A 26,005-nucleotide genomic window follows, 5' to 3' on the forward strand; every position below is an offset into this window, starting at 1 on the left:
CCGCTGCAGCTGCGTGTGTACTGTCAGAGCATGCTGGTCCCTCCTCCGGGCCATCCGCTCAGCGTTCTGCTCAGCGTTCTGATCAGCGTTCTGCTCAGCGTTCTGCTCAGCGTTCTGATCAGCGTTCTGCTCAGCGTTCTGATCAGGGTTCTGCTCAGCGTTCTGCTCAGCGTTCTGATCAGCGTTCTGCTCAGCGTTCTGATCAGGGTTCTGCTCAGCGTTCTGCTCAGCGTTCTGATCAGCGTTCTGCTCAGCGTTCTGATCAGGGTTCTGCTCAGCGTTCTGCTCAGCGTTCTGCTCAGCGTTCTGATCAGAGTTCTGCTCAGCGTTCTGATCAGCGTTCTGATCAGTGTTGGGGACCTTAATAGAAGTAGTTTGGCCTCATTTTAGTGACAAATAGTCCTCCCTCAGACTGTGTGTGAATCAGGAGTTTATTTTAAATGAACCGATGTTTTGTAGACTGTTAGCACAGCATGGAGTCCAGATAGAAAATGATGTACATTCTGTGGTACTTTCCTATCATGGTGATAACCTGATGTAGGACCATGAGCTGGATGCCTATCCAGTGTGTGATGAGAGGCTTTGAGCCATCACCATCATCACTGACCTCATCGGTGGGCATCAGAGTGATGATTAACAACAACATCGCAAAGCAAGAAGTGAGTCTTTGCAATAAAGTCTTTAAATCACAAGGAAAACTAAAAACAGAAGGAATAGAAAATGTGGATACAGCTGTGCTGTGAATCAAAGGTCAATTCAGAATGCTAATTCCACGGATGGCATTCGACGTTAGGAGCCCAGTCCAAAGTGGTGAAATCATCAACATGGGATCTGGGAGCAAGTCCACAAGTGAATCATGAGCATCAGCGCATGAGTCCAGAGGTGAAGGCCTGCTAAGAGCTGCTGCTGCTGGGACGATCCCTTGTGCAGGCACAGATGCGTAGATCTTCGTTCAAAGCCTTGTGTTCTGAACGGGCTCCTTCTCAGGTCTGCACCAGCACTGATCTGTAACCTCGGACTGCTGCTGATGACAGCCGTCTGCACAAGGAGCTCCCTGTGCAAAGAACACGATGCCATAAAAAACCTTTCAAGGTAAATATGAGTTACACAGAAATTATGGATATTAGATTTTGTACCCAATTCAACCATAAAAAATGGGGTTGTGGAATCAACCAGGACTCGAGCGAATCACTGCTGTTCTCTTCTCAGCTTTTAGCGTTGTCTCGAATCAGCATGTGCAGTCGATTGCGCAATAGCGCTTTAACATTTTTGTTTCTTCTTTCAGGGCGGCCTGGTGGAGCAGTGGTCCTCACTGTGGCCCCCCATCAAGAAGGTTGTGGGTGGAGCCCCGGCTGCAGCACGGGGTCTTTCTGGGTGAGTCTCCATGTTCTCCCTGTTCCTGCTGGGTTCTCTCTGGTACTCCAGCTTCCTCCACAGTCCAAAGACATCAAGAGGGACCAGGTTAATCCAGACTCTAAATTGACCGTAGGCGTGGCTGGGAGAGCCAATGGTTGTCTGTCTCTATGTGTTGGCCCTGCCATGGACTGGTGACCTGTCCAGGGTGAAGGCTGCTGGGATAGGCTCCACCCCCACCACCCTGAACAGGAGGAGAGGGAGAACATGGAGGGATGGGTGGATGCATGCATGGAGGGATGGATGGATGATGGATGGATGCATGCATTGAGGGATGGAGGGATGGATGCATGGATGGATGCATGGATGGATGCATGGATGGGTGGATGGATGCATGGATGCATGCATGGAGGGATGGATGCATGGATGGGTGGATGGATGGATGGATGGATGGGTGGATCGATGGATGGATGCATGCATGGAGGGATGGATGGATGATGGATGGATGCATGCATTGAGGGATGGAGGGATGGATGCATGGATGGATGGATGCATGGATGGGTGGATGGATGCATGGATGGTGGATGGATGCATGGATGGGTGGATGGATGCATGGATGGGTGGATGGATGCATGGATGGGTGGATGTTTTCTTCTTTCTGTTTGAATTAACTCATGATGCTTAACGGTTACATGATTACAGCACGGCATAGACACACATGCCAAACACACAACAACAAAAATGCCAGTTATCATTAAGGCCTTGACTTGGTGAATAAAACATGCAGCACACATTCCTCAGCAGCCGTTAAGCTAACCTGTGTCACCGTTGCAGAGCAGACACATGAGGATGAGGAAAAAAACGCTAACAACAGCCAACACTAATTATATATCTCTAAAACATCAATTGACTCTGTTCAGTCCGGCTTCAGGTGTGACCACTCCACTGAGACTGCACTCCTGTCAGTCCCTGAGTCACTGAGACGAGCTCGAGCTGCTGGTCAGTGCTCCGTCCTACTTCTGCTGGACCCGTCTGCTGCCTTCGACACGGTGAACCATCACATTCTCCTCTCCACACTCTCTGAGCTCGGCATATCTGGTTCTGCCTTGTTGTGGTTCAAGTCCTACCTCACAGGCAGATCCTTCAGAGTGTCATGGCGAGGAAAGGTGTCTAGGTCACATGGCCTGTCGACTGGGGTTCCTCAGGGGTCAGTGCTTGGTCCCCTTCTCTTCTCTCTGTACACCACCTAACTTGGTGCAGTGATCCGCTCCCATGGCTTCTCCTACCACTGTTATGCTGACGACACTCAGCTTCTCCTCTCTTTTCCACCTGATGACAGAACGGTCTCAGATCGTATACCAGCGTGTCTGGCTGATATCTCCACATGGATGAAGGAACGCCACCTTCAACTGAATCTCTCTAAGACTGAACTTATGGTCTTTCCAGCTTGTCCATCTGTTCAGCCTCAGGTCACTGTCCAACTTGACTCGAGCCTACTTGTGCCCACAAACTCAGCCAGAAACCTGGGTGTCATGATTGATGACCAGCTGACCTTTAAGGTTCATGTGGCCTCAGTTTCTCGGTCTTGCCGTTATGCCCTCTACAACATCAGGAAGATCAGACCCTTCCTGACCCAACAGACCACACAGCTTCTGGTTCAGGCTCTTGTCATCTCACGCATTGACTACTGCAACTCTCTTCTGGCAGGCCTCCCTGCAGGCTCATTCAAGCCTCTGCAGATGATCCAGAATGCAGCAGCACGTCTGGTCTTCAACCAGCTCAAAAGGGCACATGTCACCCCGCTGCTGGTTTCTCTTCACTGGCTTCCAGTGGCAGCCAGGATCAAATTCAAGGCACTTCTCTTGGCTCACAAAACAATCCCAAGAACGGCTCCAGCCTACCTGGAATCCCTGATCCAGGTCTACTCTCCTTCTCGCCCACTACGCTCTGCATGCCAAAGACGCCTGGTGCTTCCAGCCCAGCGCTGCTCCAAATCTCTAGCCAGACTCTTCTCTTCTGTTGTTCCCAAATGGTGGAACCAACTACCGAACTCTGTGCGTTCTGCTGAGTCCCTTTCTACTTTTAAGAGACAATTGAAGACTCAATTGTTCAGAGAGCACCGAGGCACTGAACCTGACTCTGCTCCTCTTTGGGGTAGAATCAGTCAGAGGGTCCAAGACCCAGCACTTAGTGACTATGTAGCACTAACTGTGCTGTGTCATGTTGTATGTTTGTCCAAAAAAAAAGAAAAAAAAAAAAGGAAGGGGGGGGCGACACTTCTTCTGCCACTAGATGGCAGTACCTGTGACCAAATCACAACTGAAGCACTTTTGCGCTTCCTATGGACTTTTCCTTAATTAGGTCTAAATTCTTGCTTGTGTTGTACGTCGCTTTGGACAAAAGCGTCTGCTAAATGAAATTGTAGAATTGTAGAAAGGGTCCCTTAGTGGAGGAGGCGTGGCTCAGCGGTAGAGGGGCCGTCTAGCAACCGAAGGGTCGCTGGTTCAATCCCCACTTCCCCCAGTGACCACATCCAAGTGCCCTTGAGCAAGATACTGAACCCCTAACTGCTCCTGATGGCCCTGAGATGGACTGGTGACACGTCCAGGGTGAACTCCGCCTCTCACCCAATGTCAGCTGGGATAGGCTCCACCCCCCACCACCCTTAACGGGATAAGAGGTAGAAAATGAATGGATGGATGGATGGATGGATGGATGGGTGGATGGATGGATGGATGGATGGATGGATGAATGGATGGGTGGATGGATGGATGGATGGATGGATGGATGGATGGATGGATGGATGGGTGGATGGATGGATGGATGGATGGATGGATGGATGGGTGGATGGACAGGTGGATGGATGGACGGAAGAATGATGGATGAACAGATGGACAGGTGGATGGATGGATGGAAGAATGATGGATGAACAGATGGACAGGTGGATGGATGGATGGAAGAATGATGGATGAACAGATGGACAGGTGGATGGATGGGTCCCTGCCAGGTTCTTCGGGGTGTAAACACCTCCCATGCTGCCTGTGACTCTCTCCACCCTGGTGCTGTTCTCTCGCACGGCGCTGCTCCGCCTCCCTGACTGTAACCTCCTCATAAACCAGAGACGCTCCCTCTGGGATGCTCGTGCTAAATCAGTGTGGGCCCTTGCATGTTGCTGACAAGCTCAGCCTCCTCTCTCTTCACTGTGACACCACCAACATTAAATTATGTCCCCCTATGAGCTGCAGGCAGGGGGCTGGGGGGGGGGGGGGGGTAAGGTGCAAGCAGACAGGACAAGTTTGGATTAGAATACAAATATTTTCCATTAAGTCAAAAAAAATAAGTGATGGGTTGAGGAGAAAGGAGACGGCCTGGAAAAAAGAGGAGGGCGCAAAGAGGATGATCATTAATGCGAAGCCTTCGGGGAAAGATCAAGTGAAAACGGTGCTTATGGGATCAGGTGGGATGGTCAGGATGTGTGAGCGTGCTGGCGAGATTAGCTGATAGGCAGAGCACAGCCGGGCCTGATTATCATAAAGGTGAAAAGCAATGAAAGAACAGAAAGAAAGAGAGGCTAATGGCCATCCGTGGATGTATGGCAGCTGTGAGGTAGAAATCAGAGACCCACGGGTGCTCCGAGGAATGGCGGGCCGGCGACCTTCAGCCAGAGATCATACACACTCACTTCCACACTTGAATCACTGATTTTTCTCTTTTGATGTGCTTCTATGGCAATAGATCCAGTTGGTTATCTGTTACTTAGCTATCTGCAGGGTGTGTGTGTGTGTGTGTGGGGGGGGGGGGTTGCAGATGCACTGCAGCAGCTCCAGTTTGCTCTCCAGTTAACAGATCCACTATTTTTCACTTTGACACAGTGCTGGCTGGCTTACTCTTTATATACAAGTTATACAAGTGTATATTTCCGGTCCTTTCAAGCTGTCTGCTGGTCATTGCTCCGCCCCCTCTGCCTCTCTGAGCACTGCTACCACATGCTTCCTCTTCTAAATGTGGACTTGTGGGCTGCATCTTCTCACCTGAAGGCGAAGGAGGAAGCTGAAGGACCACCTGGTGAAAGAGGAGTTTCACCAAGCAGATAGACGCAGCACGTGAGAGTGTCATGCTATTTCCCCAGTTGCCTCACTTCAAACAGGCCCCCAGACCGACGAGAGGGTTACTGGTGCAGCACCCAGAACGTACAGTGTTTCTTCATCCAGCTTCCTACCCACAAACACAACCAACTGTGTCCGTACAGATGTCGACCAACCAGCGGCTCCTGAGGCACCGCCTGAGCGTGCATAAATGTTAGCATTTGTCTATGGCAAAGGGACGGATGGACGCAAGTTGGTCCGTTCACCTTTGTAGGTGTAGCTGGCTGCGTAGGCTTCACGGGTTTGCTAATTCTACATCAACTCAGTCCTTACTGCTAGTGGCTCTCAAGCAAGCTATCAATTTTCACACAGTCACCTCGCCGGCCTTTATCCTCCTATGTCCACCGTGCGACTCATGAACCACTCAGCCAGACGCCGTGAAACTTTTTTTACATTTTCACTCCAGTCCGAAGTGGATCCCTATGGATTTTGGGTGTCATGCTGCTGACACCTTGGGGTATCTGGTATTGGCTTTGGATTTTCTTCATATTTTAGTAACATGCTCAAGGACAGAGTGCTTCATGAGAGAAAAGTATGTTCTAAAATGGACATTTCTTACAAAATTGAAAATTTAAAGAAATGAAGGGGTTGCTAACGCAGATGCTATTGAGTTGGAGCGTTTGGTTATCTACCCCATCGATTACCCCTGGGATGCTGCCGTCTCCTGGAGGCGCGTTCATTATACATGGATGGATGTTTTCAGAGGGTTGGGGTCACGAGGAGCTCCTGTGTTTGTGGTGTCAAATCATCTGTGACAGGAACATTGCTGCTAAAAAGGCTGATCACCCATTTTGGTAACAGAAATCTCAAATCTTCTTAATTTCACATCGGAGGGAAAAGAAGGCTTCTAAAGCCGTCTAAAACTCGTCCATGCATTTATTCTCAGTAGGCTAGATTATTGTAATGGTGTCTTGACAGGTCTCAGTAAAAATCAATCAAGCACCTGCAGCTCATCCAGATGCTGCTGCCAGAGTCCTGACCAACAGTAAGAGAGTGGACCACATGACACCTGTCCTTAAACCACTGCACCGGCTCCCTGTGTGCCAAAGGATGGAGTTCAACATCCTGTTCCTGGTCTATAAGTCACTGAATGGGCTTGGGCCTAAATACATGTCAGAGCTGCAGACTGGGTATGAAGCATCCGGACCCCTCAGGTCATCAGGGACGGGTCTACTCAGCGTCCCCAGGGTCAGAACCAAGCAGGGTGAAGCTGCTTTCAGCTTCTGTGGTCCACACCTGTGGAACAAACTGAACCTCTGAGGGGGCACAAACTGTCAGCTCATTGAAATCAGGGCTGGAAACACTGCTGTTTACTGCAGCCTTCTGACAGTATTGATCAGGTATTGATGGATTGATCTAATATTGATTTGTCTGCTGTCGAATTGACCTTAAATTGTTTAATTGATTTTTTATGACTTTTGAATGTTTTAAGTCATGTTTTGGATTTTAAACTGATTCTGACTTTCAGTTCTCTGTCCCTCTGTAGAGCTCCATGAGCTGCCCTGTGCAGGATGGTGCTGTACAGAGAAACTTGCCTTTGCCTTCCTCTCATCCCACTCACACAACATTAACCTGAAACCCTGATCAGTTTAACTGGGAAAATAGTTATTTTTTCTTCGCTGCATGTCTCCAGCCTGAAAGACCAATGCAATGTTGTTGTTTTTTTATTTCAAGACCGATCATAGCAGCTTTAAACACGGACACACAGAGTCACAGCAGAGAGGACGTTTCCAAGGAGTGATGGAGGTACTGTTTGAACATCAGGCTGCAGAGCTCCACACACCTGAGTTACTGGTTCACGCCTTTGTAAGCTGAGCTACAGCAGCTTATCCATGCTGTCTATCAAACCATCTACTGTGTGTGTGCATCTGGGTGTGAAAAAACCTACCTGTTCTGGCTGGAAACGATGAAGTTACCAGGAATACAAAAAGAAAGAGCTGCAAGGTAATAAAACTCCTGAGTTATCAGAAGATAAATCTCATCATTTTCATCACCCTGAGCAGTTCTTTTTACCAAAAACATAAATTTAGATGCAAATTTAGATGTTAATCTAATAAATTAAAGTTTAAAGACCTGTGAATTGATAATACATGACACACACACAACACATATTTCACGTTTCCAGAGCAGAAAAGATACTGAAGTAGAGCAATAAAACAAGCCGCAGTGAAGCCCACCTGCTGACCTTATCTTGTTAAGTTCTATTCTACTCGTGGTCACTCATCTATTCTGAGTAGGGCCAAAGCAGGACAGAAATATGATGCACTGTAAAATCTCCTTTTAACTGAGCATAAACATTGATGCAGCCTGGATGGTTTCCTGGGATGAGCAGCTCTAAACAACAACCTCATCAGGACGTTTATGTGCTGTAGATCTTCTCTGTGTGTTTCTGCATCTGCGTGCTGACGTGCACTTCAACCATCAAGTCTATGAGGTATCACAAGTCAAGAGTTTAGACACTGGGAGAACTGTGGCGTGTGCTCCCTGCATGTAGCTGAATGCTACACTGTGCCTCGTGGTCTTTGTCCAGACTGCCAGTCAAAATCAGATTGATCTCAGAAGGTCTGCTGGCAGTCTGGACAGCAAGAAAAAAATGAGCTCACGTGAAATGAGCTCCTCACAGATTTGATCCAAATCACATTCAGGGGTTTCAAATGTGCTTCCAATCAGATTTCTACTGGTTCGGACTCTCCTGACACTCTGCTAGGCTCTCAGACGGGATAGAAAAGTGCTTCTGTATCACTCACAACTTGTTTCTCCAGGATTTTAGCTGCCATAAAGTGAAATGTGTTTTGACCTCACAAAGTTGTTTTCTTCCCCTTTCTGTGACTACAGAATGCAGGAAGGCTCAGTGTGACTACCTGGCACGCTCAGTGGAGCCACCTGCTCACGCTTGTACATGCTAACAGCAAAGAGGAAGTGTGGAATAAGTTTTCACCTCCAGTCTAAATGTTTATGGTTTACTGACCATCTGTGTGGATGAAGACGGCCTGGAGAGGTTAGCTGCTGTTAGCCATCAGTCTCTATTAGGGTCGCCAAGTGTCCCTTGAAAAACGGAATTGTTCCGTATTCAGAAACAAAACTACGCGTCCTGTATTGAGCTGAAAAGGGACGCACTTTGTCCCGTATTACCATGAGAATCAAAAAATGAATACATGGCGCTTTACAAGAACATTTATGGTAAACTTATTCTCAGCTTCTCCTGCTCTGTGACCAATGAGCTGACAGCACACTCACATCCCGCTCATCTCATTGGTCGAGCTACTGTTGCTTGCGCAGAAGATACCGGAAAACAACAGAGCAGCATGGACGACAGTGATGCCGACAGTGCTTTACACCTCTCGGGCGGTACACCTTCTCGCAGCAATGCAACTCCTCGTCATCGTCTTCCGCTTATTCCTTACTAGTAAGGGTCGCAGGGGGGTGGAGCCTATCCCAGCATCTACGGGCGAGAGGCGGGGTTCACCCTGGACAGGTCACCAGTCCATGGCAGGGCCAACACATAGAGACAGACAACCATTGGCTCTCCCAGCCACGCCTACGGTCAATTTAGAGTCTGGATTAACCTGGTCCCTCTTGATGTCTTTGGACTGTGGAGGAAGCTGGAGTACCAGAGAGAACCCAGCAGGAACAGGGAGAACATGGAGACGGGACTCGAACCCGGAACCTTCTTGCTGTGGGGCCACAGTGCTGACCACTGCACCACCGTGCAGCCAAAATAGTAATAATATGATTTCTTAAGTTAAGGTTCAAGTCATAGCTTGCAAATAATGTTGATTACACATTGAAGGATCGACGTAACAACAAGCAGCCTCTCAGGAAAAGAGTCTTAAAAGATGACATCATATTCTTTTCAAGAAGTATTTTATTAATTCTATCGATAGACAATGTGACATCACGAGGAGAAACAATCATTCAACCTTTTTTATGTATTTTTTGTTGTTGCTTGAAATAAGATTTGTCAACGGGAAAACACTTTCACATTGGCTCATGAATTTTTCCTCAAAAATAACTGATCTGTTTATAATCAAGCCCTATATTAAATGCAAGAAGATAATTTGCCTCAAAATCAGGCAAAGATACTTGGTGTGCATAGTTAGTGATGCAGACGGTGTTTCCATAGAAACACCTTTGAACTGAAACAGTTTTCTTGTTGTCTCATCAAGGCCTTTGATTCTCCATCCCTCCATCCATCATCCATCCCTCCATCCATCATCCCTCCATCCATCTATCCATCCATCCCCCATCCATCCCTCCATCCATCATCCCTCCATCTATCATCCATCCCTCCATCATCCCTCCATCCATCCATCCATCCATCCCCCATCCATCCCTCCATCATCCATCCATCCCTCTATCCATCATCCATCATCCATCCCTCCATCTTCCCCCTCTTCTCCTGTTGAGGGTGGTGGGGGTGGAGCCTATCCCAGCAGCCTTCCCCCTGGACAGGTCACCAGTCCATGGCAGGGCCAACACATAGAGACAGACAACCATTGGCTCTCCCAGCCACGCCTACGGTCAATTTAGAGTCTGGATTAACCTGGTCCCTCTTGATGTCTTTGGACTGTGGAGGAAGCTGGAGTACCAGAGAGAACCCAGCAGGAACAGGGAGAACATGGAGACTCACCCAGAAAGACCCCGTGCTGCAGCCGGGGCTCCACCCACAACCTTGTTGCTGGGGGGCCACAGGGAGAACCACTGCTCCACCGGGCTGCCCACCTTTGATTCTCGTGCCAACCATTTTCACCGTCATCCTCATGACTCTAACACTTCTTATTTGTGTCCTGGTTCCGTCCCTCAGTCCTTTAAAGTAGCAGGAATTAAACCCTCCTCAAAAAACAAGCCTGGATCCAGAAGTTCTACCAACTACAGAGTGTCACAGAGTGAGCCGTGACGCTTGCGCCAAATGCGCGCACCTAGCCACTCACGCAAGCGCATAGGCAGCTAGGCAGCTAGGCAGCTATCTGCCGGCACAATAAAACACCAGCTGATCTACTGCTGTGAGTAGCACTTCATCTACATTCAGTTTCTGTCTTGGTTTACCTGGTTTTCACGTTCCACACTACACCGTTCCCCATACAGTCTCACCAGCGTGTGTTCGAGTGTGCAGGGGTGGCCAACCAGCATGTTCAACACTTTTATTTGTTTTGATTCATCACTCGCGTTGTCAACACGCACCATTTTCCTAAAACATTCCCTCATCTGTTGAAACATTGTACTGGTAACGAAGCACACTTACACACACCACCCTTTTTGCAGTTTAATGTTCTTAGCAATCTTTACAAACACATCAGTTTTCTGTAGCCTCACCAGCACATCACACACTCCCTTCTTCCTCGGGCAAAGCCGAGGAACTGTTCCAAGGCGCAATTGTTGGGGGGTCCACGTGCTCTGGGCGGTGCATACTATTTGAGCGGGGGTGTTTTATGCATTTTGGGGAAAATATATTTTGTTATGTGTAGAGGGGATTTTGGTTAGTGAAAATGATTTCAGGTGTTTATGTATTCTGGTATTTTTGTGTTAGTTGTTATTTCTCATTTAGAATTTTGTTATTTAGTAAATTGATTAATTTTGCAACTGGGCTCTTCTGTGGGGAGGAGCTGCGGGTATAAAAGCCCTGTAGAACGCTCCAGAGCGGGGTTTTTTTTGGTGTAGACGTCGGTGTGGAAGGTACTGAGCAGTTGGCTATAATTTAGTTTTGTGCAGGGTCATTTTTGATTTAGCCTGGCAAACTTGAAGCTTGTGTATTTTTGCATTTTGATATTCTGTTTCGCTGAGTTTAAATTCTGCATTTTGACTTTATTTTGGGACACTGTATATATTTGCACCTTTTGGAGGAAAAATTTTAGAAAAAAAAAAGGAAAAATAAAAGTGCTATTTTTTTTTTGAAAGAAGCGTCAGTGCTCTCTGTCCTCTCCACCGCCGTCCATTCCTGCAACTACAGACCAACTTCACATCTTCCTTTTCTCTCCAAGGTTCTGGAGAAAGCAGCTGCTAAACAGCTCTGTGACTTCTCCACAGCAACAGCTGATTGGAGGATTCAGTCAGGTTCCAGGTTCATCCTAGCACAGAAGCAGAACTAGTCAAAGGTACCAGTGACCTCCTGCTGGTACCAGATGAGGGACTGGTCTCTGTGCTGGTCTGATTAGATCTCAGTGCAGCTTTGATACCATCGATCACCATATCCTTCTACAGGGACTGGAACCTGTCACTGGTATTAAAGGAACCACACTAAACTGGTTCAGGTCATATTTACTAGGTCATCTCAGTTGGTACTAGTTAATGATGGTTCCTCTGAGACCACTACAGTCAGTTCTGGTGTTCCACAAGGGTCTGTGCTTGGACCAGTCCTCTTCACCCTGTACCTGCTTCCTCTAGGTCACATGATCAGGAAACACTCCATTAATGTTCACTGTTAACTGCGTGTTGACTAGAACTGGTAGCAGAGACCAGGTCTCTCCTGGACTCCTTCTCTGCATGGCTCCCTGTCAGATTCAGAACAGAATTTAAAATTCTTCTTCTACCATCAAAGTCCTCAACAACCAGGCTCCTTCATACCTGACAGAGCTCCAAGTCCCCTATGATCCAGCTAGAACCCTTCACTCCCAGGGTGCAGGGTTCCTGCTGGTTCCTAGAGTTCTAACAGTAGAATGGAGCCAGAGCCTTCAGCTATCAGGCTCCCCTCCTGTGGAACCGTCTCCCAGTTTCAGTCCAGGACCCAGACCCCCTCTCTAGGTTTAAGAGCAGACTTAAGACCTCCTTGTTGATCAGGCTTATAGTCAGGACTGCTTAGGCTGGCCCTTAGATCTGCTGCAATAGGCTCATACTGCTGGGATCTCCCATGATGCACTGGGCTTCTCTCTCCTCCTCCTGTCCTCACACGTGTTACTAACTCCTCTTCTTCTCCCCTCATCCCAGATCCTGGTGCTGCTGGAGGAGGCTCCAGACCTGAAGAGGCTCCAGCTGCCACCTGTAGCTCCACCTGCTCACGTCCCCGTCTGTCCATCAGTCTCTCCTCCTCTCTCTCTCTCTGTCCCTCTCTTTCCTTCTGTCTCTCTGTCTTCCTCCATTCTCTGTCTTTGTCTCTGTCCTGCTCTCCTGCTCTCTCTCCGTCCCCACTGATCCTGGATCTGCTCCACCTTCCTGCTGGTAAAGGAAGGTTCTGGTGGCTGCTGTTGCAGGATGTGCTGCTGATGGAGAATTGTTGGGTGGAGGTTCATTGAAGGAGGGAGGTGCTGGACCTGCTCTACTTGGAACTTTGGTTGGGGTTTGGCACCGTACAGAATTCCTTGGGGATGAATAAAGTATTCTGATTCTGATACAAATAAAACTGACTTGACTGGTCTCCCTATTGATCATGTGACATGAATCGGGCTTTGAAGTGGTTCAAAAGTATTAACAATGAACAGGTTCCAGCTCGGATTGCTGGCCCCAAAAACATGTCAGCTGAGGTGGCTTGTCTGATGGACACGTGCAACACTGTGCCAACCAAATCGTGTCTACTGTATCTCTATGTGTGTGTGTGTGTGTGTGTGTGTGTGTGTTTTCTGTGCATTTACTTCTGAGGAGGGGGGTCCCTGGGGTCTCCCACTCCAAGTAAGAAATGACAGAGATGACAGGCGAATCCCTGCCCTGTCCCTTGCCCCGTCGCTCCCCTTCCCGTCCACATTGACACGTCTGGAGCTGCAGTACCATGCGCTTAATGAATCTCAATGATCCAGCATGCATCAGAGACCTTTACCTGCTGCACTGCACAAAAGTACACTGTGAATATGAATCACTCTTGGTGGGTGTCACTGACCATTTGAAACACACACACGTGCCAAAGTGTGAATGCTAAGCACCTTCTGGGTGCGAGCTGGGGCTGCACTCCTCAGTCAGTCTCAGGGAGAACAGGGAGATCCATGCACAATGAGGCTCATGAATTATCAGCTGAGCATGAATGTCAACTACAGGCCCACATGTGTATCCATCATTCTGGTGTGCTGATATGTCAAAAGATCAGCCTTCGCTCAACTGGCCATGTGCCCGCCAAAGATATGTGTGCAAAGCTCTTGTCATTTACACATGCAATCACCCCCCCCCCCCCAAAAAAAATACGTGGAATCCATGCAGATGCAGCAGAGTCTCAGAGGTGAGTGGCGTCTCTCTCTGGTCTGCAGATGATGTCAGACTGACCGTAAGCACATCACCACCGTTTCCCTGTCGTCACATTTGATTCAGTCAGGAGGACCCTTGCTTTAGACGTGAGAGGAGGATGCAAAACGAGCCCAGCACACATCATTCAGAATTCTGAGGACACGGTCCGAGGAGCAGTAGCTGTTCAGACATTCCAGTGGGCTTACATGCTCCGCTATTTGTTGACTACCTCCCACCACGCACATCACTGTAATGCCCGTAGGCAGGGGAGCAGTATCGCACGAACATGTGTGGAGGCAGCGATAGAGCTAAGTCGGCTACTCTGAGGAGCCTGGTTCGTACTGCCATTGCCGGTTCACACTCGTCGCCTGTGAGCCGATGCTCAACACCGCCAAGTCAGTGCCGTACAGCCCCGCCCACCAATAATACAGACATTTCTTAAGTCAGCTTGCGTTATCACAGTAGAGTCTCTGCTTCGTGTGCCTCATTTCACAGCATTTTCATTTCATCTAGCAGACTCCTCATTCACGTGATGTGTCAGTTTACAGTGAAAACAACAGAGAAAATGAACTGAGGTTTGAACTGTGTCTGGTGGCACAAGCGAGAGGTTTCAGAGAGGCATCAGGGCGTTCCGGCTCGTGGTCCAAACCAGGATCTTTTCCTGACCTGAACCAAATAGTTTTGGGCCAAATGTAATAAGAGCTGCAAGCGATGCTTCACCCAAATTTGCCGTTAGAGAACTCACTTATAGCAGTGTTGAGCTAAAACAATGTTTTCATCACTTCTTTGACACTCCAGAATGCAGAAAGAACCAGCCACATATATTTAGCTTGAAGCTAATCAAGACTGATGGCTAAACACATGGCTAAACTACCCCAAAACGTGTGTTTACTAATCAACTATAATCCAGACAGCTAACCAGGGATCCACCAACACTTTGACTGGAGATGAAAACAAACTCACTGAGAGTTCAGTGCTGACTGAGCGCCACAAAGATGTCTGCTGCTGGTCGCTGTTAGCGCATCTCATCCAAAACCAAAACCAGCACAACATGGCCGCCTGTGAATCTCTGGTGACAGTCAAACTGCAGAAATACTGATGAAGATTTGGTTGATGTCATTTTGTTCTGAAATACATTTCAGAATTTTTTTTCTGTGTAAAACAACAATGTTTGTTTCTTGTCATTCGCCACCAGTGACGTTGCTGAGCAGCCGCATGACATGATGTTTTTTCTCTGTGGTCACACAGCAACTAAAGATCGTATATGGTAGATGGTATAATTAGACATGACGCATCAAGCATCCTTGAAAGCGGTGTGTTATTTGTACACGAGACCAAGTTGCCGGTCCTGAGTGAATGGATGAACGGCGAACGTCTACCTGCTCTCTCCTCTTACTGAGGGAAGAACCAGACGGCACATTTGACCTTGGATTCAATGAAGTTAAGACGACGGCAAAACTGCACTTTCAAGAACAATAATTCACTCCGAAGAAAAACATGAAACACGATACCTGAAAAGTACAGAACCAGGGCCCTGAAAACCCCTCAGACGCAGATGTGCTGTTGAACCATGACGTATTTATACGTTTGTATTCCGTATAACATGGTGCAGAGAGTGGAGACGAGGGGGCTGAGGCTGCAGCGTTTACAATTACATCACGCAGATATGGATCAACATTTTTGGAACGATACATATTCATACGGGAGATGGGATTGGGGTCGGCCCGTTATTTGGATCGTTATGTGATGGCACTTCTAACCACGAGCACACAAGATAGAGAACACGCCGTCTATTAAAGTGATACTTCACGCAAAAGAGCACTTTTCATGTGAAGTGCTCAGAAACAGTAGCTTTCAGCTCATTCCTCTTCCTGACTCACAACAGGAAGAGCCAGCCATGTATTTTTGCCACGCTGGCTTGACGCTAAGACAGCCAAGAACAGCAAAACTGTCTCACCTCCAGTGCAGCACTGGTCTGCTCCTCCTCGCGGTGTTCGGCATCAGTGGCATCGGTCGTCTCTGTTAGCTTCAAGCTAAATAGACGTGGCTGGCTCTCTGGAAGAAGTGATGCAGGAGGGGACAAACATGAGGTGAGGGCACCTGGGATGGAGATCAGCATAAAGAGATTGAAAGATTGATTTCTGTGGGATTTCGCATCATCCTAATCTTTACTGGCACCTCCGTCACATCCCAGTGGTGCCAGAAACAGCCCCCAGATTACTGCTTTTCTCTCATGATAACTCACCTACTCATTTCTCCTCTTTCTCGTCTCACCCCCCACACCCACGCTCACTCCCCCCTTCCACCGTCCAAGAGCCCATCACCTCCAGTTACGAGCGCGTGTAAATTGAATGCTGTGAATCAGGGCTGGCTGTTACTGCATGTGACTGGAGGGGAGTGGAGGGAGAAAGGCACTCTGGCAGGAGAGAAGGGAACTGCACGTCCCTGCACTTTTATGGGCTCGTGTCTTACCAAGATATATCACCGGCTGGCCCGATAATACCATCATGTACATAACTGCCCTGTGTGTGTGAGTGTGTGTGTGAGAGACTAAGTGTGTGTTACATACTTAACTACTGGGTGACCTGCCGCTCTGCTCCTAATAAGGGGCATCTGCTGCTGTTTTACAGGATGGAGAAGCAAAAGAGAAAAGGAATGGGAGAAAAGCTGGGGAAACGGTACATCAACATATGACAAGGGCCTTCGTGAAGGGGGGGTCAACATTGGGGATGTGTGGGGGGAGGGGACGGCTGGAATAGAGATAGAGTTTGAGAGAGACTGTGTGTGACAGAAAATGAGAGCTTGGAGGGTGAATTAGGGGAGAAAATGAGATATAGAGAGAGATGCTGAGAGATGAGCACACAAACAGAGTGAGAGAGTGAGACGGAGCGCCAGCGAGAGCCCAGATGAGGGAGTTGAGATGATGGGCTGGCAGTTTCCAAGCACCAGGCTGTTTTTCAGCGCTGTCAAGCACATTGTGAGGCATTGTTTGAAATGCCCAGGCTGATGGCTGACATATTCCCCACCAATCTAGTGTGCCAGGCCGCTGTCCACTACACTACACTCAGACACACACGAGCTGATGCGCCACACACCCCGGTGTGTGTGTATGCTGGTTAGTGAAGGGTAATTGGCTGACCTTGGCCCATCAGAGTGGCTGGAATGAGGAAGGGTGAGAGAACAGAGAGGGGGTGGGGGGGCAGTTATACATTTTTCTCCCTTGTCAATGTATTTCTGTCAGTGGTGCTCTACTTTGGCAGACAGCTAGTACGCCTGCAAAATGTGCCTCCGCGCACGCACACACACACACACACGTGCGTTCACCGAGGTCACTTAGGCTCCCTAACCGATGCTAACTGGAATCAAAGCTTCTGTCCCTGGTTGACTGGTCTGATCACCTGACTGAATTCTCTCCACCGCACAGATGAGACGTGGGCAGGCCACACAAATGTAGTTTATCCTTATCGTCACGCCGCTGCTGAGAAATGAAAAGCGGTGTCACTGAGCTGCAGCTGGCAGGTTGCAGAGCTGCAGACTCACTCAAGAAAACAAGAAAAGAGTTGAATGAGTGAAAAAAGTCTCAATCCAGGCTCCCCACGAATCACTGGTCGGGATAAAAACCAGTGGGATTTCTGTGTGTTGATTATTGTCAACTGTATTTTTTACTGTATGTGGAAGTAGGACACACACACACACACACACACACACTCTGTGCAGTGGTCAGTGCTCACACACAGCATCGGGTGAGTCTGTGTTTCATCTCCTCACCGCTCCAGACATGAGCTGTTGAATGAAATCTTCTCTTTTCTCTCTCTCTCTTCTTTTATTAATTGGCAAAAGTGGACAAACCAGGAGTCGCTGCAAACACCGGTTGGTTACAAACACCGCCTGCATTGCTTTCCATCCTCACGTGAGCCTCGTGACTTCCAGCAACCCTGGGTAGGAGCCTCAAAAGCGTGGTTGTTGCAGGCTAGGAGGTTTGATGGAGAGCAGCTGAGGAGCAGCTGAGGCTCTGAGTCAATAAGTGATGACAAAGGCAGACTGATCGCTGCCCTGCTATTTTATGCCTTTAAAAAGGAAGTAAACTGCTGAGGAAAATATTCACATTTGAGCGAACAGAAAAACTAAAGCCTACTTAAGAATGAAAAGTACAGTAAGACACCTGCTTATGAGAATAAATCAGCTACTTTAGTTCACGACTGAACTGATAGAATAATGAGCCTGCAGTTCTCAACCCAGCGTGGCCAAGTTTAGCGTTCTGTATGTCCAAAGAAGAACCAACACGTTCTGACTGCAGCCTCTTAATTCATTGCGAGTGAGCGGCACAGTGAAAGCGAGGCTTGTCGGGAGCCAATCTAAATGCAGATGGTGTCATTACTCGGTAGCCATGACATGGCGCAATCAACATCTACTTCATAATGACGTGCCAAAGCTAAAAAGTGATCTTTTTGCTGCAGCTTTAATGTTGTTCTTCATCCCCACTGTCATCCACACTGCAGCCGTCTTCCTTGCATCTCTGTTTCACTTTCTTGCTCTTTGTTGGCTCATTCTTTTAATTATATCACTAATTAACACCCCCCCCCCACACACACACACACACACACACTCTCAGTGAGTTTTGTCCAGTTCTTTCTTAACTGAAGGAAAGAAGAACATTTGGATAGTTAAGCCTGGAAATGATTCACCGTGAGCAGTCGTTCTGCCATTTGAATCCCTGTGACATCATATGGTGCTATGACATCATTTGATATGTCATCATGCGGTGCCTCCTTTGTTTTTTTGATTAGGCTCTATTGTGCAGGCAACAGCCCTCCTTCTCCCTGCAGGCAGGGCCAGCGTTCCTCTGAGCTGGGCTTCATCAGAGCAGTCGTACCCCATCACACCGCATGAATGACCTGCTGGTGACGAAGGAGGCGGCTGAAAATACTCCTCATTTAAATGTCAGGACACAATATATTCTGCAATTCTACAATTCTACAATTCTACAATTTCATTTAGCAGACGCTTTTGTCCAAAGCGACGTACAACACAAGCAAGAATTCAGACTTAATTAAGGAAAAACCCATAGGAAGCGCAAAAGTGCTTCAGTTGTGATTTGGTCACAGGTACTGCCATCTAGTGGCAGAAGAAGTGTCGCCCCCCCCCCCCCTCTTTTTTTTTGGACAAACATACAACATGACACAGCACAGTTAGTGCTACATAGTCACTAAGTGCTGGGTCTTGGACCCTCTGACTGATTCTACCACAGGACAAAGAGGAGCAGAGTCAGGTTAAGTGCCTCGGTGCTCTCTGAACAACTGAGTCTTCAATTGTCTCTTAAAAGTAGAAAGGGACTCAGCAGAACGCACAGAGTTCGGTAGTTGGTTCCACCATTTGGGAACAACAGAAGAGAAGAGTCTGGCTAGAGATTTGGAGCAGCGCTGGGCTGGAAGCACCAGGCGTCTTTGGCATGCAGAGCGTAGTGGGCCAGAAGGAGAGTAGACCTGGATCAGGGATCCCAGGTAGGCTGGAGCCGTTCTTGGGATTGTTTTGTGAGCCAAGAGAAGTGCCTTGAATTTGATCCTGGCTGCCACTGGAAGCCAGTGAAGAGAAACCAGCAGCGGGGTGACATGTGCCCTTTTGGGCTGGTTGAAGACCAGACGTGCTGCTGCATTCTGGATCATCTGCAGAGGCTTGAATGAGCCTGCAGGGAGGCCTGCCAGAAGAGAGTTGCAGTAGTCAATGCGTGAGATGACAAGAGCCTGAACCAGAATCTGTGTGGTCTGTTGGGTCAGGAAGGGTCTGATCTTCCTGATGTTGTAGAGGGCATAACGGCAAGACCGAGAAACTGAGGCCACATGAACCTTAAAGGTCAGCTGGTCATCAATCATGACACGCAGGTTTCTGGCTGAGTTTGTGGGCGCAAGTAGGCATCCTGGTTCCTGAAGCCCCGCCCCTCAATTGTAGGCGCTGGAGGAACGGAATGTGGCAGAGAAGAGGAGCTGAGCCGCTGAATCCACCTGCACATGCCAGTGCTGACAAATGGCGTCAAACGGTGCTTCAAACATGCAACAGCAGGTGGCGCCTGAACCCTGCCCAGCCCGTAGCTGAGGGGGCTTCCCCACAGATCACTTCAACTACGGCGGGCCAACCTTTGTGAATGGTGAGCAAAAATGTTGAACGACAGGCAAAGGTTTTTAATTTTCTAATCAATGCATCCATTCACTCTTGAATTTTTGTTGCAGAATTATGGAGGACAATGTAGATCACACACACACACACACACACACACACACACACACACACACACAGAATCTTGTTTGCACGCCTTCACGTGCTTGTTTATGTGCAGGTTCTTGCAGGAGGAACTAAAAAATAATCAGCAGGCTGTTCAGGGGTGCCCCCCCTCAGGAACCATCTCGGTCACCTTGATTTCACTGTGATAGAAGGACTGAATAACTAACCTCCGTGGTAAAGCCAGAGACCGCCATTCCCACTTCTGTATTTCAAGCCACACATGTTCAGTGGTGTTTTTTCTGAATACACATTTATTTCCTGATCACTATGTATTTTTCAACCTTCTCCTCATGACCATAGTTTAGGTTGCAGTGTGTTCACCTTAGTCTTTGGCTTCAGATCAGACAGCGTACAGGTAATAGCAGGTTGAAACACACTTATTTGAAAGAATTCAACATGGTTATTCAAACACACACACACACACACACACACACACACTTGCCTCCTGTACTGGTCTGATCTTCCTAAAAGAGTCACGCCTGACTGCAGCGCTCCTTTTATAGTGAGGGGAAGGTAATTGGAACCCACCATTTGGACAGGGGAGTTTGTTAAGGGGTTGAGTTCGTAAGTTGCACATACCAAGAGTTCTATCGCTAAAAACATGACAAATACTTACCTTGTATGTGTTGATGCTATACTTGATATTTTGAAATGTTCTTGTAGGAGTAAGGTCACTTGGATTGTAGGTGGGTTTGTGTGTCAGTCCTGCACTAGGGAGAGTTGGTTTGGTCCAGCACAGACAAGGCTCTGGCTGGAGAGCTCCGGGTTGGTTTTGTTCTATGACAGTGGAGAGTGAAGTTGGGCGCCAGGCTGGAAGAGCTCTGCCCATATATGGCGTGAGAGTCTGCTTATGCTCTATGTTGTTTGCTTGAGTTGAAGCATGCATGTTTATTTTCATTGTTGAATATCCATTTTTTAAGTGTGACACCTACAATGTATGTGTGCACAACTGTCATTTTGTTATTTATTTTATTTTGTGTATTTGAAGTGAGAGGCTAGATTCATTCTGTGTTTTGTGTTCTGAGCAGAGTCAGACTAGTTACTTGGTCGGGGAGCAGGGCCTGGGTGGTATTTTGGACTACAGAGGCTTCCATCCTTCGTATGGCGGCAGCCTGCACCAAGGACAAACACGCTGAAGGCTCTTGTGTACACTTTGTCAAACCGGACATGTTACCTGCCAGCGGGTCACTCAAGTCTGAGGCCTGTAACATCGGCATCTTTTTGAATTTCTTTTCTGTCACCTTGCAAGAGGACATAAATTTACTGAACAGCAGCTTTTGGTTTGCCTGGTTCTGTCCACCCAGCCCTCATTCAAAGGAACCCTTTTACAACCCCAAAATATGTTTGTCAACTCTTAATTCCCCTGTCCTGACATGCCCCTTTGAGCCCCCCCCCCCCCCATTATGTTTGCTCAGCAGAGCAGAGCAGTGACGACACGATCAAACCACAAAGAAGTCGATACGGGTGGCAAAAACTAACAATAATCCCTCAAAAAGAAAATCGCTAAAAACATACTTTTCTTTATCAGTAGTAGCAGTATTCTTTCTGGTTCCACCGCCAACTTGACGCTTAATTTCAGCCCCTAAACACGCTCCAAACCTCACACATCTTAATAGCGCCACCTATATACAGAAAAACACCGCCACGGCGTGTAGGATTGTCTTACAGACCAACACCACTGGATTCGTCTCGGCAAGACGGACAAATCACACGCTGACACCTCACCAACTCCAACAGGACGTCTTCAATTTGGACCCAAACAAAAGCGACCTCCTCCCAGGGCGTTCATGCTGTCGCTTCCAAACTTCGACGAATTCCTCCCCAGAGTCCCGACCTCAACTTAAGAACTCAGAGCCGTCAAAGTGGGGGAGACACGTTTCACCTTCCAATAGAAGCCTATGGGGAGACGGTGTCCTCTCAGGTACATACTGTCAAACAAATGCTTCTCACGTCTACACCATCCATCCCACAGCTCTACCAACCACACCACTGCATTCCTGACAAAAACCCTCCAAGAACATGGTGTTCTGTGTCCCTCTGGACCAGCGTATGCCGACTTCTTCCTCTTGTCCCACTCCAGTCCTGGTGCTCCTCCTCTCTCTCCACTCTAGCACAGATCAAAGACAGAGCAGTGGGGGAGGGGTTCTTAAAGGGCCAGCTCTCAGCTCTGCTCTCACTCTAGCACAGATCAAAGACAGAGCAGTGGGGGAGGGGTTCTTAAAGGGCCAGCTCTCAGCTCTGCTCTCTCTCTAGCACAGATCAGAGACAGAGCAGTGGGGAGGGGTTCTTAAAGGGCCAGCTCTCAGCTCTGCTCTCACTCTAGCACAGATCAAAGACAGAGCAGTGGGGAGGGGTTCTTAAAGGGCCAGCTCTCAGCTCTGCTCTCACTCTAGCACAGATCAAAGACAGAGCAGTGGGGGAGGGGTTCTTAAAGGGCCAGCTCTCAGCTCTGCTCTCACTCTAGCACAGATCAAAGACAGAGCAGTGGGGGAGGGGTTCTTAAAGGGCCAGCTCTCAGCTCTGCTCTCACTCTAGCACAGATCAGAGACAGAGCAGTGGGGGAGGGGTTCTTAAAGGACCAGCTCTCAGCTCTGCTCTCACTCTAGCACAGATCAGAGACAGAGCAGTGGGGGAGGGGTTCTTAAAGGGCCAGCTCTCAGCTCTGCTCTCACTCTAGCACAGATCAAAGACAGAGCAGTGGGGAGGGGTTCTTAAAGGGCCAGCTCTCAGCTCTGCTCTCACTCTAGCACAGATCAAAGACAGAGCAGTGGGGGAGGGGTTCTTAAAGGGCCAGCTCTCAGCTCTGCTCTCACTCTAGCACAGATCAAAGACAGAGCAGTGGGGAGGGGTTCTTAAAGGGCCAGCTCTCAGCTCTGCTCTCACTCTAGCACAGATCAAAGACAGAGCAGTGGGGGAGGGGTTCTTAAAGGGCCAGCTCTCAGCTCTGCTCTCACTCTAGCACAGATCAAAGACAGAGCAGTGGGGAGGGGTTCTTAAAGGGCCAGCTCTCAGCTCTGCTCTCACTCTAGCACAGATCAAAGACAGAGCAGTGGGGGAGGGGTTCTTAAAGGGCCAGCTCTCAGCTCTGCTCTCACTCTAGCACAGATCAGAGACAGAGCAGTGGGGAGGGGTTCTTAAAGGGCCAGCTCTCAGCTCTGCTCTCACTCTAGCACAGATCAGAGACAGAGCAGTGGGGGAGGGGTTCTTAAAGGGCCAGCTCTCAGCTCTGCTCTCTCTCTAGCACAGATCAGAGACAGAGCAGTGGGGGAGGGGTTCTTAAAGGGCCAGCTCTCAGCTCTGCTCTCACTCTAGCACAGATCAGAGACAGAGCAGTGGGGGAGGGGTTCTTAAAGGACCAGCTCTCAGCTCTGCTCTCACTCTAGCACAGATCAGAGACAGAGCAGTGGGGGAGGGGTTCTTAAAGGGCCAGCTCTCAGCTCTGCTCTCACTCTAGCACAGATCAAAGACAGAGCAGTGGGGGAGGGGTTCTTAAAGGGCCAGCTCTCAGCTCTGCTCTCTCTCTAGCACTGATCAAAGACAGAGCAGTGGGGGAGGGGTTCTTAAAGGGCCAGCTCTCAGCTCTGCTCTCACTCTAGCACAGATCAGAGACAGAGCAGTGGGGAGGGGTTCTTAAAGGGCCAGCTCTCAGCTCTGCTCTCCACTCTAGCACAGATCAAAGACAGAGCAGTGGGGAGGGGTTCTTAAAGGGCCAGCTCTCAGCTCTGCTCTCACTCTCTGATCAGACTCAGGCTTCTAACTCCTCAACTACAAGGCCTCCACCCTGGACCAGGACACCCTGGGGTTCAGGCCGGGGCTCAGGCCCTCACAACGCTGCTTGCAGCTTGAATTTCCTCAACAGTTGTAGGGGGACAGCTGTTGGAGACAGATCTGCAGAAATAACTGTGTTCCTCCTCTAATCGATGCAGCCAGGCACCAGTGGCCAATGTCTAGTTCTGTCCAGTGTGTGTGTGTGTGTGTGTGTGTGTTAGTCTACTTCAGTTCTCTGCTGGAGGCTGAAATAGCTGATAACCAAAGACATATCTGCCTCCGCCATCGGTGGAAAAGGCCAGGATTTAAAACAGGTGTATCCCCTCCTCACCCACTCCCTCTCTGCCACCATCCACCCCTCTGTCCTCCCTTCCCAGACAACTGCTGCGTTTGTCATCCCCAGCTCCTCCTGGTAATCTGACTAAAAGGCAAAGGAGGAAAGTCAAGCGTGATTTTAGCTTGCATAAGAATGAGCAGATTAAGAAGAGACATTTGATAATGAAATACTCCCTTTTGGACTTTGGCTCTCACACAGCGCACAAGCCAGGTTAGTGAAGGGCACACACACAACCCCCCCCCCCACACACACACACACACACACACACACACGAATGCAGCAGCTGATGACAACATGTCCGTATTGACACCAGCAGCACTGTCAGCATGTGAGTGAAGAACCACTAGAATCAGTTTTGTGAGCAATGAATAATAAACAATCCAGTGTGTGTGTGTGTGTGTGTGTGTGTGTGTGTGTGTGTGTGTGTGTGTGTGTGTGTATACCAAGCTATAAACTAATTTGACTTTGTTTGCAGTCATGAACACGGGGCCTCCTGCAGCACCGGGGGCCCTCAGATGATCTCTCAGTGACAAATCCTCATGTTCTCCAAGCACCATTTAATTCAATAGCAGAGAGTCGCTCCATCTGTAAAACTCCTCTTAAGATGTTCTCCCTTCCCAGCTCCCTCCCTCCGTCCACTCCTCTTCTCTGGCTAATGAGAATGTTGTCTACTGGGAGCCATGTTTCTCCTCTCACTTTCCTCCACCAGCAATGGCTGGAATCCACCATTTTGCCAAGCGTTGCTTAATGGTGGATGACAGTTTATAGGAGGTGGGGGTGGAGGAGATTCGCTTGCATCGTAGAGTGGAGGGTTTACACTTGTTGAGCTCGCTTGCTGAGGGACAACAGAGAGTCGACTATAAATAGTAGCCTAGTAGAGAGAGGTAGTGGATTAAGAAAGTACACATTTGAACCGAGGATAATGAAGAACGGGGCGGGGAGGCTGATAATGGTGGCGATAATTACAGCCTTGTGTATGGAATATTACCATCCAAGAGAGCAAAGCAGGAGGATAAAAACAAGTGTGAGTGGATTGCAGACAGAATAGAAGAAGTAGAAACTAAAAAGGCACTTTGGGCTAATGGCCTACTGCCTTGACTGGCAAAGAATTTTCTCTAATCTGTTGGTTTTATGAGATTAACGGTTCAATAGTACTTCTGGCTCTTAAAGCTCCACACAGGCTCTATTTATAAAGCAGCTTTACAGAGGAGGGGATGTGATCTTGGCTCATATCAACATTTCTAATCATTTTAAAAGACACAAGAACACTTAAAGCGACCAGGACTCAGGGAGCGAGCAGCTTCACACACAGGAAACTGCGCAGGATTCTAGAAATAAACCGAATCCATGCGATGATGCTGAGAGCAGAGCTTCACAGCAGAAGGGCATCGCAGGGTTTCACTGGTTTCCCTCATTCTTCCACCTGTGGTCCCAGAGCTCAGAGGCCAAGATGTCACGTGTTGGAGCACAAGCAGCGTCCAACGATCCTCAGAGGCAAAAGAACCGGCTCAGCCTCCACCGATGACCCTGCTTTGGACGCAGGACTCAACCCTCAGCTGATGTCCTGCGTCCATGCAGGACAGACATGCGCATGTTTGCAGGAGGTGACACAGATGTTACTTACAGATGTTTTGACACAGATGGTACTTGTACTCCAGTGTGGGAGTCATGGAACTGGAGTAACACGTGGTACTACTGCACAGTGGAGTACAAGTGCAAAGAAACCAGGTGAGGTAAAGCCTACCTGTAAGACTCCGTCCACATGTCTGAGTTCTACATTCACACGCGTGTGCCACGTCAGAGCGTCACAGTGCTGCGCCTTCTTCTTCTACCAGTGTGCGTTCCGCCAGGATGACATCCGAAATACATTATACACTTGTGTTTACAGGTGTAGGGATTCCTCCCCCCTACAGTGAGCGGTTGCTATGGCGACAGGATTAAACACGTTTGTCAACCTCCAGAACGGCATTTTACACAAGTGAAT

The 26,005-nt window shown here is 48.6% G+C and overlaps 1 long non-coding RNA gene across 1 annotated transcript; it reads right to left on the reverse strand.

Annotated features, from left to right (window-relative positions):
- Positions 1 to 497: 497 nt before the first annotated feature.
- On the reverse strand, positions 498 to 26,005 carry LOC147256782 (uncharacterized). The gene is made up of 3 exons (XR_015117404.1): positions 25,766 to 26,005; positions 15,598 to 15,695; positions 498 to 1,054 (listed from the first exon to the last, which is right to left on the reverse strand). It is a non-coding gene; the product is annotated as an uncharacterized LOC147256782 (long non-coding RNA).

Source organism: Aulostomus chinensis, chromosome 8, assembly GCF_037954235.1.
Source record: "Aulostomus chinensis isolate RoL2024-O1b breed Wild chromosome 8, RoL_Achi_v1.0, whole genome shotgun sequence".
Lineage (NCBI taxonomy): Eukaryota > Metazoa > Chordata > Actinopteri > Syngnathiformes > Aulostomidae > Aulostomus > Aulostomus chinensis.